General features: G+C 41.3%; 1 protein-coding gene across 4 annotated transcripts in view; it reads left to right on the top strand.

Moving 5' to 3' along the window:
• The window catches only part of cdk14 (cyclin dependent kinase 14), a 240,196-nt gene that overhangs the window by 47,685 nt on the left and 169,518 nt on the right, over window positions 1–22,993 (top strand). Inside the window, exon 1 of one of the 4 annotated variants that reach the window (XM_004571301.4) lies at window positions 4,732–4,804. The exons of 1 other annotated variant lie outside the window; for it this stretch is intronic. The gene's annotated coding sequence lies outside the window, so the exon portion shown is untranslated. Of the gene's footprint in view, window positions 1–4,731; window positions 4,805–18,655; window positions 18,788–22,993 lie in introns of those variants that run through there. 2 more of the 4 variants (XM_004571302.4, XM_004571299.4) reach the window with 2 other exon arrangements.

Here is a 22,993-nt window from a genome sequence, read left to right as displayed (position 1 = left end):
AAACTGATCTTCCTCTCCATGTTTCTCTTTACATCTTTGTCCATCTATGAGAGAGTCGCTAGTCGCTATTAGTTTTAATCTTTTAACTTTATGCACATTGCATTAGGCACAAATTACATTATGTGCAACAGTCTCTGATTTTCTGCATATTCCAGCATATAAGCTAAAATAACGTTGTGTCTTTACACTCACTCTTTCAAATAGATGCAAGTAAAACACAGCAGAAAATAAATAAAATCAAAGATTCAGCAGCTCTTAAATCTGTTGTCACCTGTTTAGCAGGAGTGGGGCGGGTGGAGGTTTGCCCACAGCGGTCATGTCAGTGGGAGGACTGCATGGTCGTACTGGCTCCATCACTCCATATTATCCATTGTTGATGTGCACACGTCTGTTACCGTGGACGTCACACACTCGGACGTCGCTGTCATGAGACGCTCTCACAGACAAAATCACGGTTTAGTAACGCAGCAACACAGCGTGCTTACAGGAAAGTAACAGTAATCTAATTACTTTTTTGCAATCGCAGTTCCTTACATTACTTTTTACTTGAAAAAAGGAATCGGACTCGTTACTGCCCGTCTCTGTTTGTGGGATGTCATTTTCTTATTACTGAGCATGTCTTTGTGTTGCAGCATATAAAAATCTTAATTTGCTCATTTTTTATATATTAGCCGAATCTGCCAATCAGATTTAATTAGTCATGTGTTGAAGATGCCAGACTTCTGTAGCATTCTGGCCCAGTTTAGCTCCTGATCACGGGTCCTCTGTACCATTGGAAGTATAAATCAATTACTTGTCCTTACCCAGTGTTGAAACATTTTGATTAGTTTTTCAGATTGGATACAGCACTAAACTTAATTAGGATCAGATTAAGATCAGTATTACGAAGTATTCATTTTCTCACTATAAGAACTATCCATGTTAGATTAAAGATAGTAGAAATCATTCTTTTATGCGTAAGGCATCGTCAGGCTTAACTGAAACATTGATTTCCAAACTTTGTCAACTAAAATTTAAGAAATAAATACATCCACAACTATTCACATTTTTAAATGTTGTTTATTTGTTTTTTTTTTTAATCTACACAAAACAAATAAAACAACAACTAGCCCCAAGTATACTGTGTTACTCATACCTGTAGGGAAAGATAATCCCTGAAAAACAACGTCAGGCTAAATAGCTCACATCAAGCTCAGCGTGCAGTCTCACCACTAATATTTATCTTTACCTAATGAGCCAAAACTCAACTTACAGGCTCTGTGGCAACCGTGTGGAGCTTCTCCCAAATGTGCCAGCAGCTTAGTATTTTAGTATTTATTTATTTATTGTCATTGTCAAGAACGATGAAATTGCGTTTGGGGCTTCCATACAACCCAAAAAAAAGAAGAAAATAATAAATACCCCTTAAAACCCAAGTGTACATATTTAACCCAGTGTGACTCCAATGCAATAAGACAATCCTTAGCAATAATGTTCGTAGAAATTCAGACAAAGACCTGAGAAACATGACAAAATACAACAATGGAACCCATTCAATATTATTGTACTGTGAGATATGATATCAGATATGATAGTTATCTATTTAAGAAAGAGGGGGGGGGCAGGAGGGGGAAGAGAATAAAGATATGATGCACCAATGCAGACCAGTTCATTGCTATTAAGAAGTTGGATATGGTTATTGTCTGTGAGAGGGGGGCAGAGAGTTCAGGAGCCTCACAGCCTGTGGATACAGGCTGTTGGCCAGTCTGGATGTTCTGGCCTGTATAGACCTGTACCTTCTCCCTGAGGGCAGCAGATGGAAAAGGTGGCGCGCAGGGTGATGTTGGTCCCGCAGGATACTGTGCACCCTCCTCAGACAGCGAGTGGGGAAGATATTACTGATCTCTGGCAGACTTGTTCCAATAATTCTGCCAGCTTCTTTCACCACCCGCTGGAGTGCTTGCTGATCGGCCTTGGTGCAGCTGGGGAACCACACTAGAAATCCATACGTCAGAACGCTGCTGATGGCACAGTTGTAGAAGTTCAACATCAGAGATCTGGGAATGTGTGCGCTCCGCAGTCTCCTCAGGTAGTAGAGGCGCTGTTGGGCCTTCCGTACAACTGAGGTGATATGGTTGCCCCAGGACAGGTCCTCGGTCACAGTTACCCCCAAGAATTTAAAACTGCTCACCCTCTCCACCGCCTCACTGCCAATGAAGAGAGGCAGATGGTTGTTATGGCCCCTCTTCCGGAAATCTACAATGATCTCCTTGGTCTTTTTGGTGTTTAAGACCAAGTTATTGTCGTGGCACCATGACTCTAGTTGTGTTAATGATAGCAAACTAAGGATGAACCCCTGTTTTGTTCCAGCTTACAACAAAAGGAGCCCACACAAGTATACTAAGTGTTTTATTTACAAAAGACAAAAGCAGAAAAGTGAGCAGATCTGTTGTGTCTGCTTGGATGATTGAGGAAAGAGCCTGTGCAAATTAGCGCAGCTGGATAGGTGTCCTCAACACCACCCCAGAGTCACATGAGCTACAAAGACACGCCCCCATAGTAAAATAGATACTCTAACCAGCAGATGGATCTCTTTAACAAACTGATAAAATGTGTTTACTAATGCCGTGTTCATTTGAAGTTGGATGAGCGAGGATTCCTTTTGCTCTTTAGCACAGTAGAAGCATCATGTACTACTAGCAGCACAGCACTTTTGTATGTGCTTAAAATACTGATGCAACACATTTGCATTCGGAGCCTGGTCCGTCTCTGTGTGTGGCTTATTTAGTGAGTCATCAGTACACAAGAGTGGCAGTTCTAGTTACAAGTTTTACTAATGTTTATGTGCAATGTTGCCCTCTTGGATTGTTGTAAGTTGGAGTTAGTGGGGTTGCACTGACTTTCCCCAAATTGAGGGGGAGTTCCAGTTGAAAATTCTGACTTCAAACTTGTAAGTTGTGAGTTTAGATGGAATGCATTATAATCGCTGGGCTTCCTCGGCTCCACCCCAGAGTCACATGATCCACAAAGACAAACTGAGATGAGCAGATAGAGGAAGTTAAAAATAAACAAAAATGTATGAATTTTATTGGCCTAGTTTATTTTCACTGGGGAAATGCTGAAATGAGCTGAGACATAAACCTTGGTGGACATTCACAAATACGAATGGCACACTGGAAACACCAGGAAATAGATATATTTGCTTTTCTACTTGAACATTTTATACATCCTATCTCAATCACCAACACAAATTATTTTTCTATTCTCATATTCACACTACAATAAACACAACAGAAGCAATGCTACAGCCACCTGGTATTCTCAGGTGGTCTCCCACCCAAATACTACCCTGGTTATCTTCCAAGGCCGACTGAGATAGTATGGCTATGCACAAGGAATTATGCCATACTATATTCAAGATGCTATAATCAAGCCCTTCTGGATGTTTTGTTTGGAGAGGTTGGGGGGCATTAGCTGGGGGGTTTCTGTTGACTCTGACTCTTTGTCCATCTTTGCATTTGGTTTCTAGTCTATGTGTTGACTTTTGTTAAGAGGCTGCTGGAATGCTGTTTGGAGGTCACTGACAGATTAGTAGAAGACTAGTCGACAGCATGGCCTCAGTTCAGTCTTAAACTTCTAATGCACTGATGAATCCACTGCCTTTGAAGGAACAACCTGTAGGAGACTCATTGCCATCTGCTGGCCAACATAAACCTTAGTCTTGCCACTTTTAGCTCATCTCCAACAGCCTATACTGCTTCTTCAGTATTCCTTACAGTGGTGCCTTTAGTCACAATCAAGGCTGTGAGACAACTCTCTAAAACCAGCGTTTGGCTTTGTTGGCATCAGTTCCCCTGCTTTCAAGTATCTCCATTTTACTCAACTCTCAAAGGCTGCTTGACTGTGTGGAGTTAGCATTCAGGCCAAGGTCAATCCAGCTTTAGAAGTCAAACTTCTACCGAAGCCCACGCTCTCAGACTTTAGCACTGTGTGCAGGTTCACTACAGTAAACCGTGAGCGCTAATCTGAGGGCCCGGAGCAGTGTGCTTTGTGATGAATAGGGATTACAGCGCTTCTTTAAATTCTGCAGCAGCCCCGCCTGCTTCATGCGCTCCCGTTGTATCATCCTGCTGATTTGCATTCTGATGTTCGTCAGCAGCACAAAGCCACGGTTTATCCCTCCCAGTGAGCAAACAGCAGACTTGTGAGCTGTTTGACCACTGCTATGAAGAAGTAATAGTCTGGAGGCTCTCCCCCTCAGGACGACCTATTGTTTTATGAATTAGTCCTAAATTAATTGCATGGCTGGGCCTGTGAGACAAAATGTTTTTCAATAAGCAGTTTCATTTCTCATTCGCAGTGTGTTAGTGATTTGGTCTGCTCCTCTATTGATCTGCAGGGCCCAGAGGTGGTGGGCAATGAGAACAGCACTACAGAATAACAATGACAGAGTGATGGAGGGGCGACGCTGAGGCTCTTCTCCTTCTGGAGAGAAGCCAGAGGCATCAGCGGGATCCTAAATCCTAATACAGTCAGTGGGAGGGAAGGGTTGTGCACAGATGCGCTAAGTTCAAGGGGAATTTAGGCCAGGCAGGGGTGTGAATATCACTGAGCATTTGTCCACATGCACAACCACACATGCACACACACAGACACTGACACAGAAACTCATATAAACAGCTGGAGTGCTGCAAACAGCAGCTGGGCGCATCATCCTCTCTAGGTCATTCACTTCTCCGTCATGGCCGGCGTTAAGTGGATATGGTGCTTCGGCGGCGTTATTCGCTTTTGTCCTTGTCAATTGATTGGTGCTTTTCTCCACCAGGTAGGTGCTGCTCTATTGGTTTTGAGCTTTTTTAACAAAGGGGCGTTCAAGGTCAGGAAAAATGTATCTTCTCTTGCAAACTCTCAAAAATCTCAAAAGATTCAAAAAATTGAACAAAATGCACTTCACAGCTTAGTGTGTCTGTGCCCATGCAGGGTGTAGACCCAATTATCGCATGTAGGCAGCATGAGGCGTGATTGGGCTCTGAGTGTGAACACACTGGACTCATTTTAATAGCCACCTGAGGCGCACCCTGCCGCTCTGATCTCACTGCCGACTTTTCCAGTTCAGGTAATAAAATCTGGGTCCTCTGGCAGCTCGTGTCTCTGCTGACCTTGTTGACTAAACACAAAGTTGGTAGAAGAGTTTGCTATTGTAACTGTCGGTCCTCCCGATTTAGTCTTCCTGATAGGTATTTTTATATTACGTTTGTTTCACATTTTGATTTGACCTAAAATGACCTAACGCGCAGATAATGTGATAGCAACACATGCTAACCTGACCCCATGAGCTAGTTTTATTCTGCTTTCCATATTTGGATGTTCATTGCTTCAGCTAGAAAAGATGGCATGACAACATTTAGTAACTAAAGGGAGGACATAGCTTCTGTCATGTCACCGAATGGTTACTTCCATGCTGGAATTTCTGGTGCTGGAAGTCTTTATATTCAGGTGAGACAGTGTAGTACTCAGCTACAAGATGCTAGCAGGCATGGTTAGCAAGCTGCATCCATAAACAGTACAGTGCACAACATAGATAACTGCTAGTTAGTTTTAAGTGGTGGAATAATTAAACAGTAGAACTCTACTCACCAAAATTAAAGTACAAACTTGTTTTTTCAGTGACCTAAAGTTAATCAGGTAATCATTAGACGTGCCTGTGTTGGCTAACACTAGCAAAAATCTATGAACTGTACTCTTAAGCAAGAGCTCCAAAATGATTTGTGTCAAGATCATATAGAATAAATAATATAACAGAATAAAAAGAAGGAAGCAGTCAGATCAGTCACTTAGATGGTTGTGGTTATATTCAGTACTGTTGAAAAGTTTTGAGCCACCCCTCGTTTCTTTAGCTTACAACGAGCCAGATTTTGTTGGAGTTTGGAATAAGTTGCCCCTCCATATTAGGATGGCCCCAACAATCGAGATTTTTAAATCTCTTTTAAAAACACCTTTTTTCTGAGGCATTTTAGGATTAGCACCAGAGTTAGCTTCTAGTCAGTTTTTTGATCTCTTTTAATCTTCTTTATTTTGTTAATTTCTTGTATATTTTATTGTCTATCTTTTCATGTTTTACTATTTATTCAGTTTTATTTATTTATTTTATTTTTATTTGTCTGTCTAATGCATGGTTTCTTAACTATTATCACTGATTTTTACTGGAAAGTACTTTGTTGTTGTTGTTTTTAAAGTGCTCTATAAGTAACGTTGGATTGGATGATCTCGAGCAGTAGTTCTCTGTAGGCATTCAAACTTTTCCTTTGGACATTGGCTGTTTATTCAGTTCTTTTCAGTCCTTGTACATGACCATTTTCAAACAAATCATTTTTGTGTGATTGTTTGCTAAGTCATTTACATTAAAACTAACCTCAAGCATGAAAAAGGCAACCAACTGAAGAGATGACGTAGATAACAAACAGAACTGGCAGCTTAGATAAGAACCAATTTTAAATCGTATCTTTAGATACTTTGTTACTAGCTGCCAGTTGGAAAAACACATTTTATTCCCATTTCTGTAGTTGAAGTTACTATAAATATTAAAGATAAGACAGTTTCATAGGGGGAAAAAATCTATTTTTGGACCAACAAGGGGATTTCCAAAGAGCTATCAGCAGCATACTGAATCTTAGCATCGTGTGCATTGTGCCTTTGAAAAATGGATAAACGGAGAACGAAAGAAAAACTGGCAGATCTGAAAGTTATGTACATCACAGACCTGAGAGATGCATCTTCACCAGTCTCAGGGAAAGGCAGGCTGTGAAGAAGCCATTATTAATAAAGGCAAACAAGAAAAAAAAAAGGCTGAAGTTTAGAGCTAGAGTGAAAGTAACAGTATGTCTTAAAGAGCGATAAATCCAAATTTTAAGTTTTGGTTTAAATTATTGTCAATATGGAAAAGTGACCGCTACAGCAATCTGTGAAAGACACTGTAGGCTCTTTCATGCATTTCAACTAGTGATGCTGGGAATCTTGTTAAAACTGATGGAATTATAAATGCAGAACCAGAGACATCAGATTTTGATCCATCATGTAATACCATCTGGAAAGCATCTAATTGAAAACAGCTTTATTTTTCAGCATGATCCCAAATACATAATCAGTGCTGCAAAAGCATACCTGGATAGATAAACATAGAATAAAACACCATCAATGATGGAATTAACACTGTTGAAGATGGATCATCGTGTCAGAATAGAACAAAAAGCAGCTTAAAAATGTCCTTCAAGAAGTATGCTTCCTGTAGATTAATTAAAGAAATAACAGAAAGAAAGAGTTCAGGTGGCATGGAAGAATAAAGTTGGTTATGCCACTTACTAACCTTCAGACTCTTTAGAACTGTATAATAATATAATATATTATTGCACCCATTTCCATTTTCCTATAAAAACATAAAAGAACAAGAGGTTTCTGAAGACTTTTGTACAATACAAAAAAAATAAATAACCCTTCAATTCCACGTTTAGTTTTTTTCAGAACAGCTTGTAAGTTTAAAAAAAAGCTTATGCCTGTAGCGGTGGAACCACAGGTGAATTTGAGAGGGTCCAATCATTTTTGAAAATTCATTTGCAAGTTGAAGACATCGTAATTTGAGGTCACAGCCGAGTGAATCTTATTAAAAGGCTCATAAAGGGTTTGTGACCAGAAGAAAGAATCTGTAAACTTGTCACACAGAGTCAAAATACTCTGTGCAGACATGGTACCTCTTAGTTCTGCCACTGTTTGTAATTTGTATGCTGTGGTGTGGTGTAGGTTTTAAAGGAAAATCAAAGAAAAAGTGAACCGTTGCGAAACAAAGAAGGAGCTGCAAACAGTTTTGGGCGCTTTTCCTTCAGGCCAAAACTCAGATTTGAGAGAACTTTTGAATCTATTTATGGCTGATTTGAAGCCTCAGCAACAAAAAAGAACTCTAGGACCTCACATTTTCTCATCATATGACTGCAACCCACAGCTACAAAGCGACCAATCAAAGTATGTCAGGAGCTGAAGCGGTAATAGTGTGGTAATAATGTTATGACATTTATTTCGTCAGTCATGAACAGATGGAGAAATCATTTGGTTTGGGGAATGAAATCTGAACCTGATCTCTCCCATCTGGCTAATGTTAACTAACACACACATGCTCAATGTGCCACATGCAACGTTTTTCATGTACTAAACGCTTTAATCTAGAAACATATTCTGCATGAGACTCCAACAAAAACTCCCCATAAGGACAAAAGTGCTACTATAGAATTTAATATTATTGTTAGCTAAAGATGGTAGGTTAGCTGGTGCATTGTCTATCTAACATTTTATATGTGTTGGTTAGTGAGCGTATGTTAGCTAATGTCAGCAAGAAGCTAGCCCATTTTATCTCATAACACTTTTAAAATTTGGATCAACAGAAAATTTCATTCGGTATCACTATAGCTGTTAATCTATGAACATTCCTGCTTGCAGTTGGTCTTACAAAGCAAATACAAATACACATACACATAGATTCATTTAAATCCGAGCGCCTGTCTATAGTTTTCAGTCTTTTAAATTCATGCACGGATGCCAAATAAATCTTGATGACGTTGAATGATTACAAATGTTTGGAATCAGGTATGCGGGTACATTAAACCAGAACTTTTAAAAAGAGGGTAAAATGCTAAAACAAATGTATTTCTGCAAGTAGCCTGTCTGACTGGATGAATAAAGAAATACATTAATTCAATTCAAAACAGTGTGCATTAGTTTATCTCTCGTCTCTGTTACAGCAAGTGTTACAATATCAGATTTCAAACAGGCATCCACTTGAACCTGATTGTGTAAACTCCCTCGGGTCATTGAAGACTGAAGAATCATAGCAGGAATTCAGTTCAGAACAACAGTCTCACATCTGGGCTGCCAAGCAGAGGACCAAATACTACTGAAATGAGTTTTTGATGGATAAATCAATACTGGTCCCCCACTGTGCTGGTCCCGCCTTAATGACAGAACAGTTGAGTGGTGAGATCGGGTATGGTTTATACCCTATAAACTGTTAACTGGCTCTCTGTGAGCCACTTGCCTCATTGATAAAGCTGCTGATGAACTGTGATAGCCTGATATCAAATTGGTGGAAAGAAATGTGCCACTCTGAAATCATGTGATGCTGGAAAGCTAGACTGGACTATTATAATTCAGTATTATCGGGTCATTTTAAAAGCGCCCTAAAATGTCTTCAGTTTATGCAGAAATCTGCAGTGAGACTTCTGAAAGGAACAAGAAAGAAAGAGCGAGCGTGTTCCTCTCATATCGACTTCTCTTCATTGGCTTCTTGTTAAATGCAGAATTGAATTCCAATCTTTATGTTACAATATAAAACTCCTTGAGGCTCCTTGTTTCTCTCACTCGATATTAATAAACTTGAACTGAACTGAAATGTTTTTTATTTGTATACAGTATATCATATGATTCGTTTTCATTTCTATTTTGGCTCTTGGGGTTTTCATCATTCTTATAGTCCATCCAGGAGGATTAATACGCTTCTGGATGGACCATAAGAAGTTTGGTTTGATGTTCCAGCTGAATGATGTGTTGCAGGACATTTTTCCATCTGTTGTATTATCAGAAACATCAAGTGAGAATTTCTGCTGTTGTAGACTCTGATAGCAGCTCAGAGACGGACAAAAATGTGGAGAAATGTTAGCAACAACAACGTGTGGGCAACGACCAAAACATGGCACACTGTTGTCGCGTACACCTGTTTCTTCTCACATAGTTGTCACGTATGAAGAAACTGATGTTTTGTTCACATCTGATGTCCTGTAGTTGAATCATTACCAAATGACAGAAAAAAGTCTTTTTTGAAAATAAAGCATTCCTCAAACTTTATGAGCAAACATTATTGTAAAAACAGAACAAAGACAGTTTATCATCTCGTCCACATCTGCCTCCCCACACCAGAATTCACTATATGATGAATAAACTCATTTTAGGATCAGTCATGAAACGTGAGGCAATGTTTGTTGTATTTTAACAGAGTTACGTGGATTTCTAAAATACCACGAGCTAAAATTGCTCCCCTCTTTGGCAGTTTCAGTAGAAACTAAAATATAAAGTTGCTGAAAACTAGATACAAACAAATGGGTAAATAAATAATTACATAACTATAACAATGCAATAATAAGAAACTTATTGGACCAAATAAACCATGCACAATTGTTATAATGTAATTTTGACCATATAATGTATGCAGATTTAGGTTCCTTTAGGTTCCTCTATACAAATATACGTTTTCTTTTGACAGGTTTTCACTTCAGATTTCTTTCCTTGCATGTGATCTGAAACATGTATACTTCGGTGAATCTGTTGAATGTCCCCACTGTGAGGAAAAGATTGAAAATGATTTCTTGACTTAAAACTGTTTCATAGAGCCCCGATCAAAAGTTTAAAACCACTTGAAAAATGGCAAACAAATCATATTTTGCATGTTTGGATCTTAACAAGGTTCCAAGTCGAGCTTCAAAATGCAAAAAGAAGAAATGAGAGTGAGACAAAACATTTATTTGAACATGCAATTTACTGAAAACAACGTTTAAACTGAAACAGGCTGTTTTACAGCTGATCAAAACTTGACGACCACATGCTTTTAAAAGGCCAAATTTGTGCAAATTTGTGGATTCATTTCTGTCAGGTAGTCACACTGTCATGATGTTCTGATGAAAAAAAATGTTCCCTTTTTGATAGAGCTGGGCGATATAAGATTTTTTCATATCACGATATGTTTTTTTCATTTCAGGCGATAACGATATCTATCACGATATAAGCCAAATAACTATATTTGTAAGATTTAAATGTGCCGTTGCTCACAAGTAAAGTGTGAAATAATCAGCAGCTTGTTTTTATTTAAATATTTATTTCCCATAATAAGTTCAACAGGGTAGATGTACTTAAGGAACATGAGACTTTTTCAGATAAATAAAGGCAAATATTGCAAACTACACAAAAGGCAGCCGCTAAAGCGTTTAAGTTTCAAAATAGAACAAACGAAACAGACTAAACTGTCAATTCCACTTAGAAACAAAATATTAATTCTAAAAATAAATCTTAGTTTGTTTTACAGAAGAACAGACAAAACTGACTAACTTTTGTCAATATCAAATAAACTGAGAACTAAAAGGAAATTCTCAATCTCTCCTTGTTGTATAGCTGAGCTTTTCGAACAGTTTTAACAGTTACTTTAGTCTGACAAAAGCCGAATGACGAATTAGCGCTTCCAGTCAGAGACTGAGGCTACGTCCACACATACACGGGTATTTTTGAAAACGGAGATTTTCCGTTTTCGTTTTAAAAAATAATCCCGTTCACACGTAAAGGCAGAAATGAAGGAAAACGCTGCTATGAACATGCCAAAGCAGCAGGTGGCGCTAGATTCCTAACCGTGCAGAAATGTTGGCCAATCAGAAGTCTAGAAGCCTCGGTGGGAAAAAGTAAACAAAGCTGGGGCATAGAAGCAGAACCGAGTCGTATGTGTGGAGGGACAGTAACTGTGTGTATATGTAAGCATTTAAACACTGCAGAGAGTAGAATTAACAGTAACAGTATTGTAGGAATTCATTTCACCGAAACAATAACGTGGCGCACACTTCACACTACGGAACTTCTCTGGCTCTTCCGTTCGACAATCTCTCCGGCATTGGAACCATCATCTGTTTTCTCTTCGGTCACACTCGGTTGATTTTTCTAGTTGGCACACTCATTTCCTCCGTTACCCGGGCGGCACGGCGGCTGGCTGCTTCCCAAACAAATACACATGTGCGGCTTAGCACTTGTGCTGTACGTAACAAGTAATTTGGATTGGCTGTTCTTTTTTTTTTTTTTTTTAAGAGGACAAGAGCGGCGAGGTCTATCGCGATAGTTAAATTTTTCTATCGAGAAAAAGTTATATCGCGATACATATCGTTATCGTTGAACGTGCTCAGGTTGTTGAACTGCGTCAGGAGGGTCTCTCGTGCTTTCAGTTACTAATCTCTAATCTGAATATCATATCGATGCTGTAGCCTCTTAATGTCGCTTCGACTCATATTCTCTGCTCATCAGGTGGGCTTTTCATTGTCTGCAAGCGTTCACCTCTTAACCCCTGATAGTCGTACAGACACGTTATAGTTTCTGCGTTCGCATGTTAGCTGGGCACCACTTGGGTCTAAGTGATGTAGATTTCATCATCAGTCAGTGCTAATTTTTGGTGACCACATGACCAGTGTTCCCTCTAATTTTTCATGTATTTGAGTGAACACTCAAACTCCCTGAGCGGCCCCTTGGACCACTGTGAGCAACAGCAGACGTGTGCACTGTGGTCACGCCGGCATCGAATCCATCCAAGTTACATGTTTATTAAAATAATCAAATTACAGCATTTACATTTATGTTAGACGACTTTTAATTAACTGCTTTAGCCCACTTACAATGAAAATGTAAAATAAATCTTGTTCATGACCTGTGCAGTATGTTAACACTATTGGAAGGAAAAATAACTTCAACTCCAATTTTGAAAACAAAATTTTTTATAAAGCTGTGACTTGTATTATGAGTGTGAGTCTGTGGTCTGGGAGAGAGTCCTGTAACTCTCTGTCTGCAAAATACAGTATATAATGACCAATGTTGGGCAATTATTGTATAGTTACTTCTTCAAAAAAGTAACTGAGTTATGCAAACAACAAAGTTTTTTGCAGCCAAGGCGTTTTTTTAAATAAACATTTCAAACTATTTACTAGTGATGGGATTTCCGGCTCTTTTTAGAGATCCGGCTCTTTCGGCTCGGCTCACTAAAAAGAACCGACTCTTTCGGCTCTGACCGGCTCTTCAGGTTGTTTTGTTGCTTTAATTAATTTATTATTAACAATAATATAAAATTATGCACAAAAGGAATTACTAATGTAAAAAAAAAAAGTGGTTTTATTTATATATGTTTATATATAAATATATACAGTGGCCCCTAGAGACAAAACGCATAGAAACTCCAAAGCATGTACAAACTCCAAAACACATTTCTTGCTTTAACTGAACTTCAAAACAGAGCTACCTAGATCACTTAAATTACACAATTGAAAGCATATGTGTATGGTTTGTGTATTTCTACACAAGCACTCATATATATATTCAAATAATTTAAAAAAAAAAAGTTCATTTACCTGTTACTACCACACACCAAATCAGGTCGTTGGTACTTGCTGGGTTGTGTAGCCACTAGGTAACAAAAGCTCAAGGCTGGGCGTAGCATCCTGGAGCACTTCTGTTGTGTTTTGTACGTGTTTTGGAGTTTTTACCGCCCCTCCCCCCTCTTCCAAGCGCAAAGCACAAGGCTCGCATGCGGAGTGAAGCGGAAAAAAGTGCGAGAGAGAGGGTGAGAGAAAGAAAGAAAAAAAAAAACACGGCTCGCGATAAGTAGCCGGCTCGCGTCGTTCACTTCAAAGATCCGGCTCTAAGAGCCATTTCGTTCGCGAACGACACATCACTACTATTTACAGAACAATCAGCTGTTCTGCATCAAATCTGATGCCACACAAATTATTTGTGCCACTCCAAAAAATAATTTCTGTCCACTATGAGATGAAGGAGAACAACAGCCTGATACCTGCAGGCCTGACAACAGGAGATGTATCACTGCTGTAACACCTGTAACATTCAGCAGTCGCCTCATTGTTCTGACACACACAACAAAACTATTGACTACACTACACACTAACTACACACTAACTACACAAGATTTGTGCTAAACGTCGCAAATCTCTCACATCTCAAAACACCGCCGTCACTCCTAAAACTTCCTCCTGTATCTCAACAACTAAATGCCATGTTGCCATATCATTTTTTGATTGGTCCACACGGTACATTTTTCCACCAGTAGGAAAGGGTGGGGTTTTTGGTTCTGTTTTTGCTCACAGGCTTTCGAGCGTTTTCCTTGTAAAACGCAGTTTTTACCGTTTCTTCCTGCAGTAAATATAAACGACAATAGTATTCAGGAAGAAAACCAAACATTGCAGATATTTTTATCATAACTCTGGTTTTACGTGGCCGATCAACACAATTTAAAAACTGGTATAAAGTCCACACTTTTTCCGTCAGTTGTTCCGTCTGTCCTGCTCACGTCTCCAATGGTTGTACACGTTGTCATTAACGTGGCTTCACTCCACATCAGCCGCTTTGCTAGCTAAACACCGGTGTCGACACATGAGGACGCTGTCAGAGCCTGTCAACCACGTTGGTTAGCTGCGTATATACGAATGTGAATCGCATCATTGGCTGGACTTTGGGATAAGGTGGCATCGTTCTAATCCCATACGGGAGCAGCCAGTCACTCACTGACTAACACTGCAAAACATAATTGTTAAAGTTTTAATTTTAATTTCAGTGCAGGTGAGATTTTCTTTTGTGCGCAGCGCAGATTTTCTGTGCGCAGAGACGTGCCAGCAGTGCGCAGCTTAGAGGGAACGTTGCACATGAACTCTTCCACAGAGACTTCATCAAATACAGACCCTCCCTCCTTCAGGTGGACTTTAAATAACTATTACAAAAATGCTTAACAGTGAACTCGACCATCCACACAGTTTGTGTGAGTGCGTTTTTATCTGCTTCGGACCAGAGTCAGGAGACCGTTTTCTGTGCACCACTGAATAATGAATGACCTACGGGCTTTTCACCCCAGCTCTGTGCTGTACCTCCCTGTTATGCATTTAGCCTGAATCTGTACACACGTGTGTGTGTGTGTGTGTGTGTGTGTGTGTGTGTGTGTGTGTGTGTGTGTGTGTGTGTGTGTGTGTGTGTTAGTGAGGCTATTTTTGGGGGGTTAAATCCTGTTAAAATGCAAATAACCTTCATTTTTCTGGTTTTAAGTGATTGCCGTCTGCTGCAGGTTTGAAATTGACTCCATTTTCAATCCAATCTGAGCCATCTTATTGTGGATTTCACACTTTCCTGCCACACTACGACACAATAGATATGGTGTGGTTCCTGTAGCAACAAGCCTGTCAGTCAAGGTCATCCATGACGGAGAGAAAGAGAAAACATGGGGAGGTAGGGGAAAGGGGTGGTGGTGAGTCTGAGCCAGAGTCCTAACAAAGAAAAGCTGTGCTGTTTGATGATGTGTATTTGTGATGGAGAATGTCATGATTTGGGAGGCAGCGTCTCCTCTGTAGGCACTGATGGCACTCATGAATTTAGGAAAGATGCTATGAGGGTCCACTTCAAAAGCACTCTGAGCTCACGTTGCTCCTTTGCTACTCCTATAAGCACTCCTTTTTCAACTGATCAGTAAGTTGTTTCAGTTGTGTACTCATTGCTGTGGTAATGTTACATTCACGTACAGTCATACATTCATCTGTCTTCATCTAGTGGTTGCTCAGAGAAATGACATTGTCAGACAACAAAACTGAAGCAACATAATCCACTTGACGATCATCTGCAGCGTTACTGCACCACTGTACCGCTGGCTTTGGGTCATGAGCGCATCAGACACACTTCACTTATTTATTGGATTCTAACTTTCATGATGATGATACACTATTGAGCTGAAACATTAACAACACAAATATGATGCAATGCCAGTTTTGTGCTCCAACATTCCTGAGCCCTGGACTCCAAAAGACCTCCCACGGTCTGTGATTACATCATGTTAGCAATCATTAGATAGATCCTTAACGTCTGTAAGCTGGAGGATCAGATCAGGCTTCTCCCACATTTGCCCCGACACCCTTTTGCTGGTTCATAGTTTTATCGATCCTACTGTTAGGAGGTGCACAAATTTCACAGTTTGGCCAAAGAAATCCTTAGATGAACATTTCAGAACTTCTACATAACAAACAATCAGTCAAAAATGCTAATTCAGCTTCTATGCCTTACACAAAAGGTATGTAGGGAGCAGCACAGGACCCCTGCACCATACGTAGTAGGTAACACTGACAACAAAGAGGCTGCTGACTGAGATAATGCATATCAGAAAGCATTAAAAGAAGAAGTTGGTGGGGGGAGGGTTGCAAAGTGGCTTACAGGGGACAGGTTGAAGTAACAAGTAAGAAACAAGAACTGTAGAGGGTTTATTAACAAGAGCTATAGGAGTGGCTACCACACACTCCTATAGCTTACAGTCAATCACCCCTAAGCCCACAGATTCAGCCTACTATGATTTTGCTAGTAATACTGGGTAGTAATTAGTAAACATTCTATCCTTGTCTACCTGTTTCATGCCCCAAATCAAAATGGCGCCTGTCCTATGGCAGGTCCTTAGTACCTACAGTCAAAAACCAAACCAGCTCTAGTCTCAACCCCATCTATGAAATATCAAAACCCATTCCTCCTGGACTCACAAGCACTGCTTAGAAGCACAGGAAGCACAAGCTGAGATAAAGTATATTTATAACAAAGTAAAGGATGAACATCAGACACGTGCACAGCAGCGTATTAATCAGGAGCCTTGATCAATATTCTACATGGGTTAGTACGACTGGATAAATGCAATTTGAGCGGCGTGATCAGATTATATAGTCATTATTTTATGGTCATGTGACACATTATTATTTACAAAGCCTTTATTAGAGAACAGTCACATTTGTTGCGTAAACCTGTATCCATATCTATAGGTTGTTTATCTGCGCAGCAGGTATTATATAAGCAAACTCAGTGAATCTGTAAAAAGGACGGCCTGTTCATTGAAGTGGTAGTCAGACCTGCACCAGTGGGATAAGAATGAAATATCCTGAACTGTCAGGTGTTCTTTGAAACACCTTTGATGCCATTTAGGAACTGGTGAATTGACTATGAGCAGCATCAATTGCAAAAGTGGCACGCAGCGCTGTTAGACAAAGTCCGCACAGAGCAATCCGAGGTGCGGCTCTCTGCTCTTTAATTCCCAGTTTTAGTGCTAATCTGACCCAGCTTGTAGACTCATTCGGTTTGACATGAAGGCTCTTCATTTATATGTCCTGATCTGATACCCTGAACCCCGTACTTTAGAGCATTATGCGTGACAGCCCTTCATAACACCCAAGGTGCTCCAGGTTAATAGTTCACTGCTCTCATTGTTGCTGTATAGCTACAGCTCAGAAAGAAGAGCCGATACATGTTGGCCTAGGTTTACACACAGTGGGTATAAACTATTAAGAAAGAGACACCAGAGAATGTATTCCTCTATTTATCATCTTTGCAAGAGAGCTTGGTTAATGTTGTCATTTATTGCAAAGGATGATATAGACTACGTGCAATCTGTAACTAGTGGAAGTGAGTGGACAGATTACTAGGACTTATTTCTTTTTTGATGCTCTTTTAAATATGTAAAATTGCTAATGACAACAGAAGGCTGTAGCTTTTGAAAACGATGAAATAGTTCCTGATTCTTAGCCCAGTCAGGCTTTGTGATATTCTAACAGAAACCAGGAACCTATCCCAGTTGGCGTAGGACAGGAGGCAAGGTACAACCTGGACAGGCCACCAACCTATCACAGGGCAACACAGAGAGACAGACAACCATTTACACCGAATTTAGATTAGAGCTAATTAACCTAATCCCACTAACTGCATGCCTTTGGCCTGTTGGAGGAAGGTGGAGTACTCAGACACAAGAGACACCATGCACACTCCACACAGAAAGGTCCCCGCAAGATGGGGAATTTGAACCCACGACCTTCTTGCTATGAGTCGATGGTGCTACCATTACTACCGCTCCATCATGACACGCACTGTTTTATGGTCAAAGTTTCAAATAATGAGGTCGGACTCAGTACAGCTGATCCCTGAAGCCAAAAGCTTTGAATGCTTGGTTTCAGCAAAGGTTTTCCCCTCGTGGTTCTGTTTGACGACATAGAAACTGAACATCAATTCATCTCAGTGGAATCATCCATAACATGCATCTGTGCACTGTTTATATTCCTGAGCTGTTAAGGTGTTTAGTATTAGAGGGACCATATCAGAGCATATCTGAAGGGAAAAGTCTTTTTTTACAGCTAGACAATGTGGCATTTTTCCAGAATGAGGTCTAGATTATATTTAGGGAAGGTGTCAGGTGTATTCTTACACTACTCATCTCACGTCTTCCAGTTATGGTGAATGCTTTGGGCTGACAAAGGACCTCAGCCTCTGGTTTCACCTAAGGGGCTGTAGCCCTGTAATCAACACAGCTCATCTTCGTTTTACCTGGCTCAGCTCAGATTCTCTCTCTCTCTCTCTCTCTCTCTCTCTCTCTCTCTCACACACACACACACACACACACACACACGCGCGTTGTGGCTGAATCACGGTAGTTTCAACTGGCTAGCGTAGCTGCTGCTGCTGCTGCTTTAGATACTGTTTGCTTCCTCATACTCCTCTGGGCTGTACCATCTCAGAGCAGAGCAGGGGTCCTCAAGGATTCCAGGATGTCCTCGCTGTCAGCCTCTTTCTCTTCTGTGTTGCTGTGTTGCATCCATTTGTAACAAACGCCTCCACTCGACCACCTCCTCCATCATCACCTCCCTGTCACCTATGAGCCACAGAGCCTGCAGTCTCCCAGGGCGCTCGGCCAGAAACAACGTAGCCTCCTAATACCCTGAACTGTGTCTAATTTCACTCCCCCCTCTGCTTATAGTACAATCTCATCATTTCCAGCTTGCAAACCGAGCGGAAGAGAGGGAAGGGAGAGAGAGAGCGAGAGAGAGTGAAAGAGAGCGAGAGAGAGAAGGAGGGAGGGAGGGCGATGTTTTGAGCTGGTTTGCAGGAGGAGAGGTTGGCCTGAGTGCGTTCTGTCTGCTCTTCAGAGGCATCCAGGTGAGCTGTTTCCTCCTGGAAGGTAAGAGCAAGGCTGAGATTGGCGCTTGTTTTGTCCTGCATCCCTTGTCATCACCCCCACCCCGCCTCCACCTCCTCCTTTCTTCCCTTGCCTCAGCTGCATCCCTTCTGTTCGCGTGTGTGTAAATGAGCATGAATAGTATTCCCCAGACACACCACACATACACACGTAACACTGTACAATGTACAGATGTGCAAGGGCGTCAGCATATGTGCATTTAGGGGGAATGGATTTGATTTATGTGCGAGCATAGTGTGCGTACTAGGCTTTTTGTTCAGGACCGGAGTAATGATAGGCTGTCATACTGGCATGCATGACAGCCTGAAAGTAGTCCACCTGAGTATCAGTTTGTGTCAGTGGGGAGGATGTGATGAGGGACTCTGAGGGTAGAAGGGAAGTAGCGAGAAGACATTGAGTGTCTGTGCCAGTGTGTGTCTGCAGTTTTCGCAACAAAGTCAAATCTTAACGTCACTACTGTCAGCTCCCCTCCTTCTTTCCTTCACTCCCCCCCTCCCTCGTGCTAATAGGTAGCATTTCCGTTGTGGCGCTGAAATGGGTGCTGATGTGTACTCGTCTAATGGACGGGATGTTCCGCTGCAGCGTTTTTCTGCTCAATCTACAATATGATGTCCCACTTTGGGCAAATTTGCAACACGCTCCTCTTTTTCCGAGCCCGGAGGGATGGAATGTGGGCATTGTGGGGAGGATGAGCGAAAGGGGGAGAGAGAGAGGAAGACAGGGACAGGCCATTTACCATCTGTGGTAGCGTCTCGTGGATGTGTGCGAGCCTTTCTGCAGGGCCATATGCAGCTCCTTGGGAAGACAAGCCAAGCTGTTAGGAAGTAGAGAGAATAAGGAAGGAGGGCTGAAACAGGAGACACAGGGTGTAATCTGTTTGAGAGCATAAGTGTCAGAATAAAGAGCCAAATCGAGAGTAGTGTCCTCTTAATGGAGAAGCTTGAAAGGCTGTTCATGCTGCACTCAATGGAAGGCATAAGTGGAGGCAAACTTGGCTTCCTCTGTGTTTATATGTCTGCAGGAATACCTAACTGTGCAGCTCTACTTTACTTACTGTGGTCAGCTCCACTGTGACATCACTTATTGGTTTTGACTCTGACATGTTGGTTTGCGGGAGCCAGAAGTGACTATATTTGGAGTGCTGAGTAGCACAACTTAGTACTCCATCCTGTGCGAGTACCCGCGTACCTGCCAGTTACTACTAAGTTACAAACTAAGAAAATTTCACTCTACAAAACTGATACACAAACTTTTTGAATAGCAGTGGATTGTGATGCAGATAATTCAATTAAAATACTCCAAAAGGTGTTGACAGCAAGTTATACACAATCTAGAGGTCCAGTTAAGGTACTGAACATAGTGTGGTCAGGCCTAGCAGACATCCGTTTTTCCGTACCAGGCTGTAAAAACATTGGAGTCTGTGGGGATTGACTTGCTTTTGGACCCAGACTTAAGTGGTCACTTGAGGAAACTATCTGGCACTTCTGCTCTGGCTTCATTCTTCAGCCAGAGCAGACGAGCCACACAAGACTTTGTAAGTCTTGGCTGTAAAAAACAATGGAGCAAAACAAACCAAAACAAAAAGATGTTATTTTGAGTGAGTCAGTATGTTTGAACTAATGATCTAGGTCAGACTAAATGTCATCTATAGCCAGCAGTATCCTTTCCAAGAACTCCATTCCAACTTCTTAGATGAATCCAATGACAGACAGTGTTTCCTCAGGGTGAGCTTGTCACAGGTGCAGCATATATTAGCCACACATTAGGTGTATTGTGATAAATCAAATCTTGGTGTTATCCAAGTCAAACCCAGCCCATGACTTTCAGGTCAGATTGGGACCACGGATCACTTGCTTATGCATCCAAAGTAGCTACAGTGGGGCAAAAAAGTATTTAGTCAGCCACCGATTGTGCAAGTTCCCCCACCTAAAATGATGACAGAGGTCAGTAATTTGCACCAGAGGTACACTTCAACTGTGAGAGACAGAATGTGAAAAAAAAATCCACATGGTAGGATTTGTAAAGAATTTATTTGTAAATCAGGGTGGAAAATAAGTATTTGGTCAATAACAAAAATACAACTCAATACTTTGTAACATAACCTTTGTTGGCAATAACAGAGGTCAAACGTTTACTATAGGTCTTTACCAGGTTTGCACACACAGTAGCTGGTATTTTGGCCCATTCCTCCATGCAGATCTTCTCGAGAGCAGTGATGTTTTGGGGCTGTCGCCGAGCAACACGGACTTTCAACTCCCGCCACAGATTTTCTATGGGGTTGAGGTCTGGAGACTGGCTAGGCCACTCCAGGACTTTCAAATGCTTCTTACGGAGCCACTCCTTTGTTGCCCGGGCGGTGTGTTTTGGATCATTGTCATGTTGGAAGACCCAGCCTCGTTTCATCTTCAAAGTTCTCACTGATGGAAGGAGGTTTTGGCTCAAAATCTCACGATACATGGCCCCATTCATTCTGTCCTTAACACGGATCAGTCGTCCTGTCCCCTTGGCAGAAAAACAGCCCCATAGCATGATGTTTCCACCCCCATGCTTGTTCTTGGGATGCAACTCAGTATTCTTCTTCCTCCAAACACGACGAGTTGAGTTTATACCAAAAAGTTCTACTTTGGTTTCATCTGACCACATGACATTCTCCCAATCCTCTGCTGTATCATCCATGTGCTCTCTGGCAAACTTCAGACGGGCCTGGACATGCACTGGCTTCAGCAGCGGAACACGTCTGGCACTGCGGGATTTGATTCCCTGCCGTTGTAGTGTGTTACTGATGGTGACCTTTGTTACTTTGGTCCCAGCTCTCTGCAGGTCATTCACCAGGTCCCCCCGTGTGGTTCTGGGATCTTTGCTCACCGTTCTCATGATCATTTTGACCCCACGGGATGAGATCTTGCGTGGAGCCCCAGATCGAGGGAGATTATCAGTGGTCTTGTATGTCTTCCATTTTCTGATGATTGCTCCCACAGTTGATTTTTTCACACCAAGCTGCTTGCCTATTGTAGATTCACTCTTCCCAGTCTGGTGCAGGTCTACAATACTTTTCCTGGTGTCCTTCGAAAGCTCTTTGGTCTTGGCCATGGCGGAGTTTGGAGTCTGACTGTTTGAGGCTGTGGACAGGTGTCTTTTATACAGATGATGAGTTCAAACAGGTGCCATTCATACAGGTAACGAGTGGGGGACAGAAAAGCTTCTTACAGAAGACGTTACAGGTCTGTGAGAGCCAGAGATTTTCCTTGTTTGAGGTGACCAAATACTTATTTTCCACCCTAATTTACGAATAAATTCTTTACAAATCCTACCATGTGGATTCATGGATTTTTTTTTCACATTCTGTCTCTCACAGTTGAAGTGTACCTCTGGTGCAAATTACTGACCTCTGTCATCATTTTAAGTGGGGGAACTTGCACAATCGGTGGCTGACTAAATACTTTTTTGCCCCACTGTACATATTATAATAATGCCCAAATGTCTCTTCTTTCTGTTAAAAGTGTGATTGCCACATTGTATGTTTGGAAGGATATTGTTCTACTTTCAAAAGCCTTAGCATGACAAGCACTGTGTGGGACTCTGAGGCCGTTGCTATAATATGAAATCTTTATGTATAAACCCGACTTCAATTGGAACATGTGTTGGTTCTGCAGAATTGTTTTGACTTACTGTCCTATGAAGAGGAGGAGAGTTTTACAGTTGGACTTAGACATTAGTCTGGTTGTCTTGTCCTGGATCCCGTTGCCCTTTGTTTCCTGCTCTGGGGACTGTACTGTACTAAAGTTGAACAGTGTTGGGCCTATGTGCAGATCCACATGTTGGACACTGCTAAAACACAAACATGCGACTGTTACAACTTGTGTACAGCCTCTTCCCAAGAGTAAGCATCACTGTATGCCTCAAGTATTTGGATGAGGAATGGACATTTCTTGTTTATTGAAGTAAAAACAAGCTTGGTAAAGTTGATGCTTGTAAGACAAACACTACCTCTGATCACAGGTTAGATACCGCATAACCATATGAGCTAAGGTCTGTTTAGCTAAAAAGGTTGGTTGCTACCTATCCTTAAGGAATTTGTCAGAATTCAAGCTGCCAAGTTCAGGCAGTTGCAGTGGATATTTCCCTGACTATAATCCTACTGTGAGAGATGTGCTGTGAGAGGACTGGCTTTGTGAGACTGAAAACAAG

The sequence above is a fragment of the Maylandia zebra genome, linkage group LG11 (genome assembly GCF_041146795.1).
Source record: "Maylandia zebra isolate NMK-2024a linkage group LG11, Mzebra_GT3a, whole genome shotgun sequence".
NCBI lineage: Eukaryota > Metazoa > Chordata > Actinopteri > Cichliformes > Cichlidae > Maylandia > Maylandia zebra.
The sequence above is the reverse complement of the archived record's forward strand: the minus strand, read 5'-3'. Positions and strand labels throughout refer to the sequence as shown.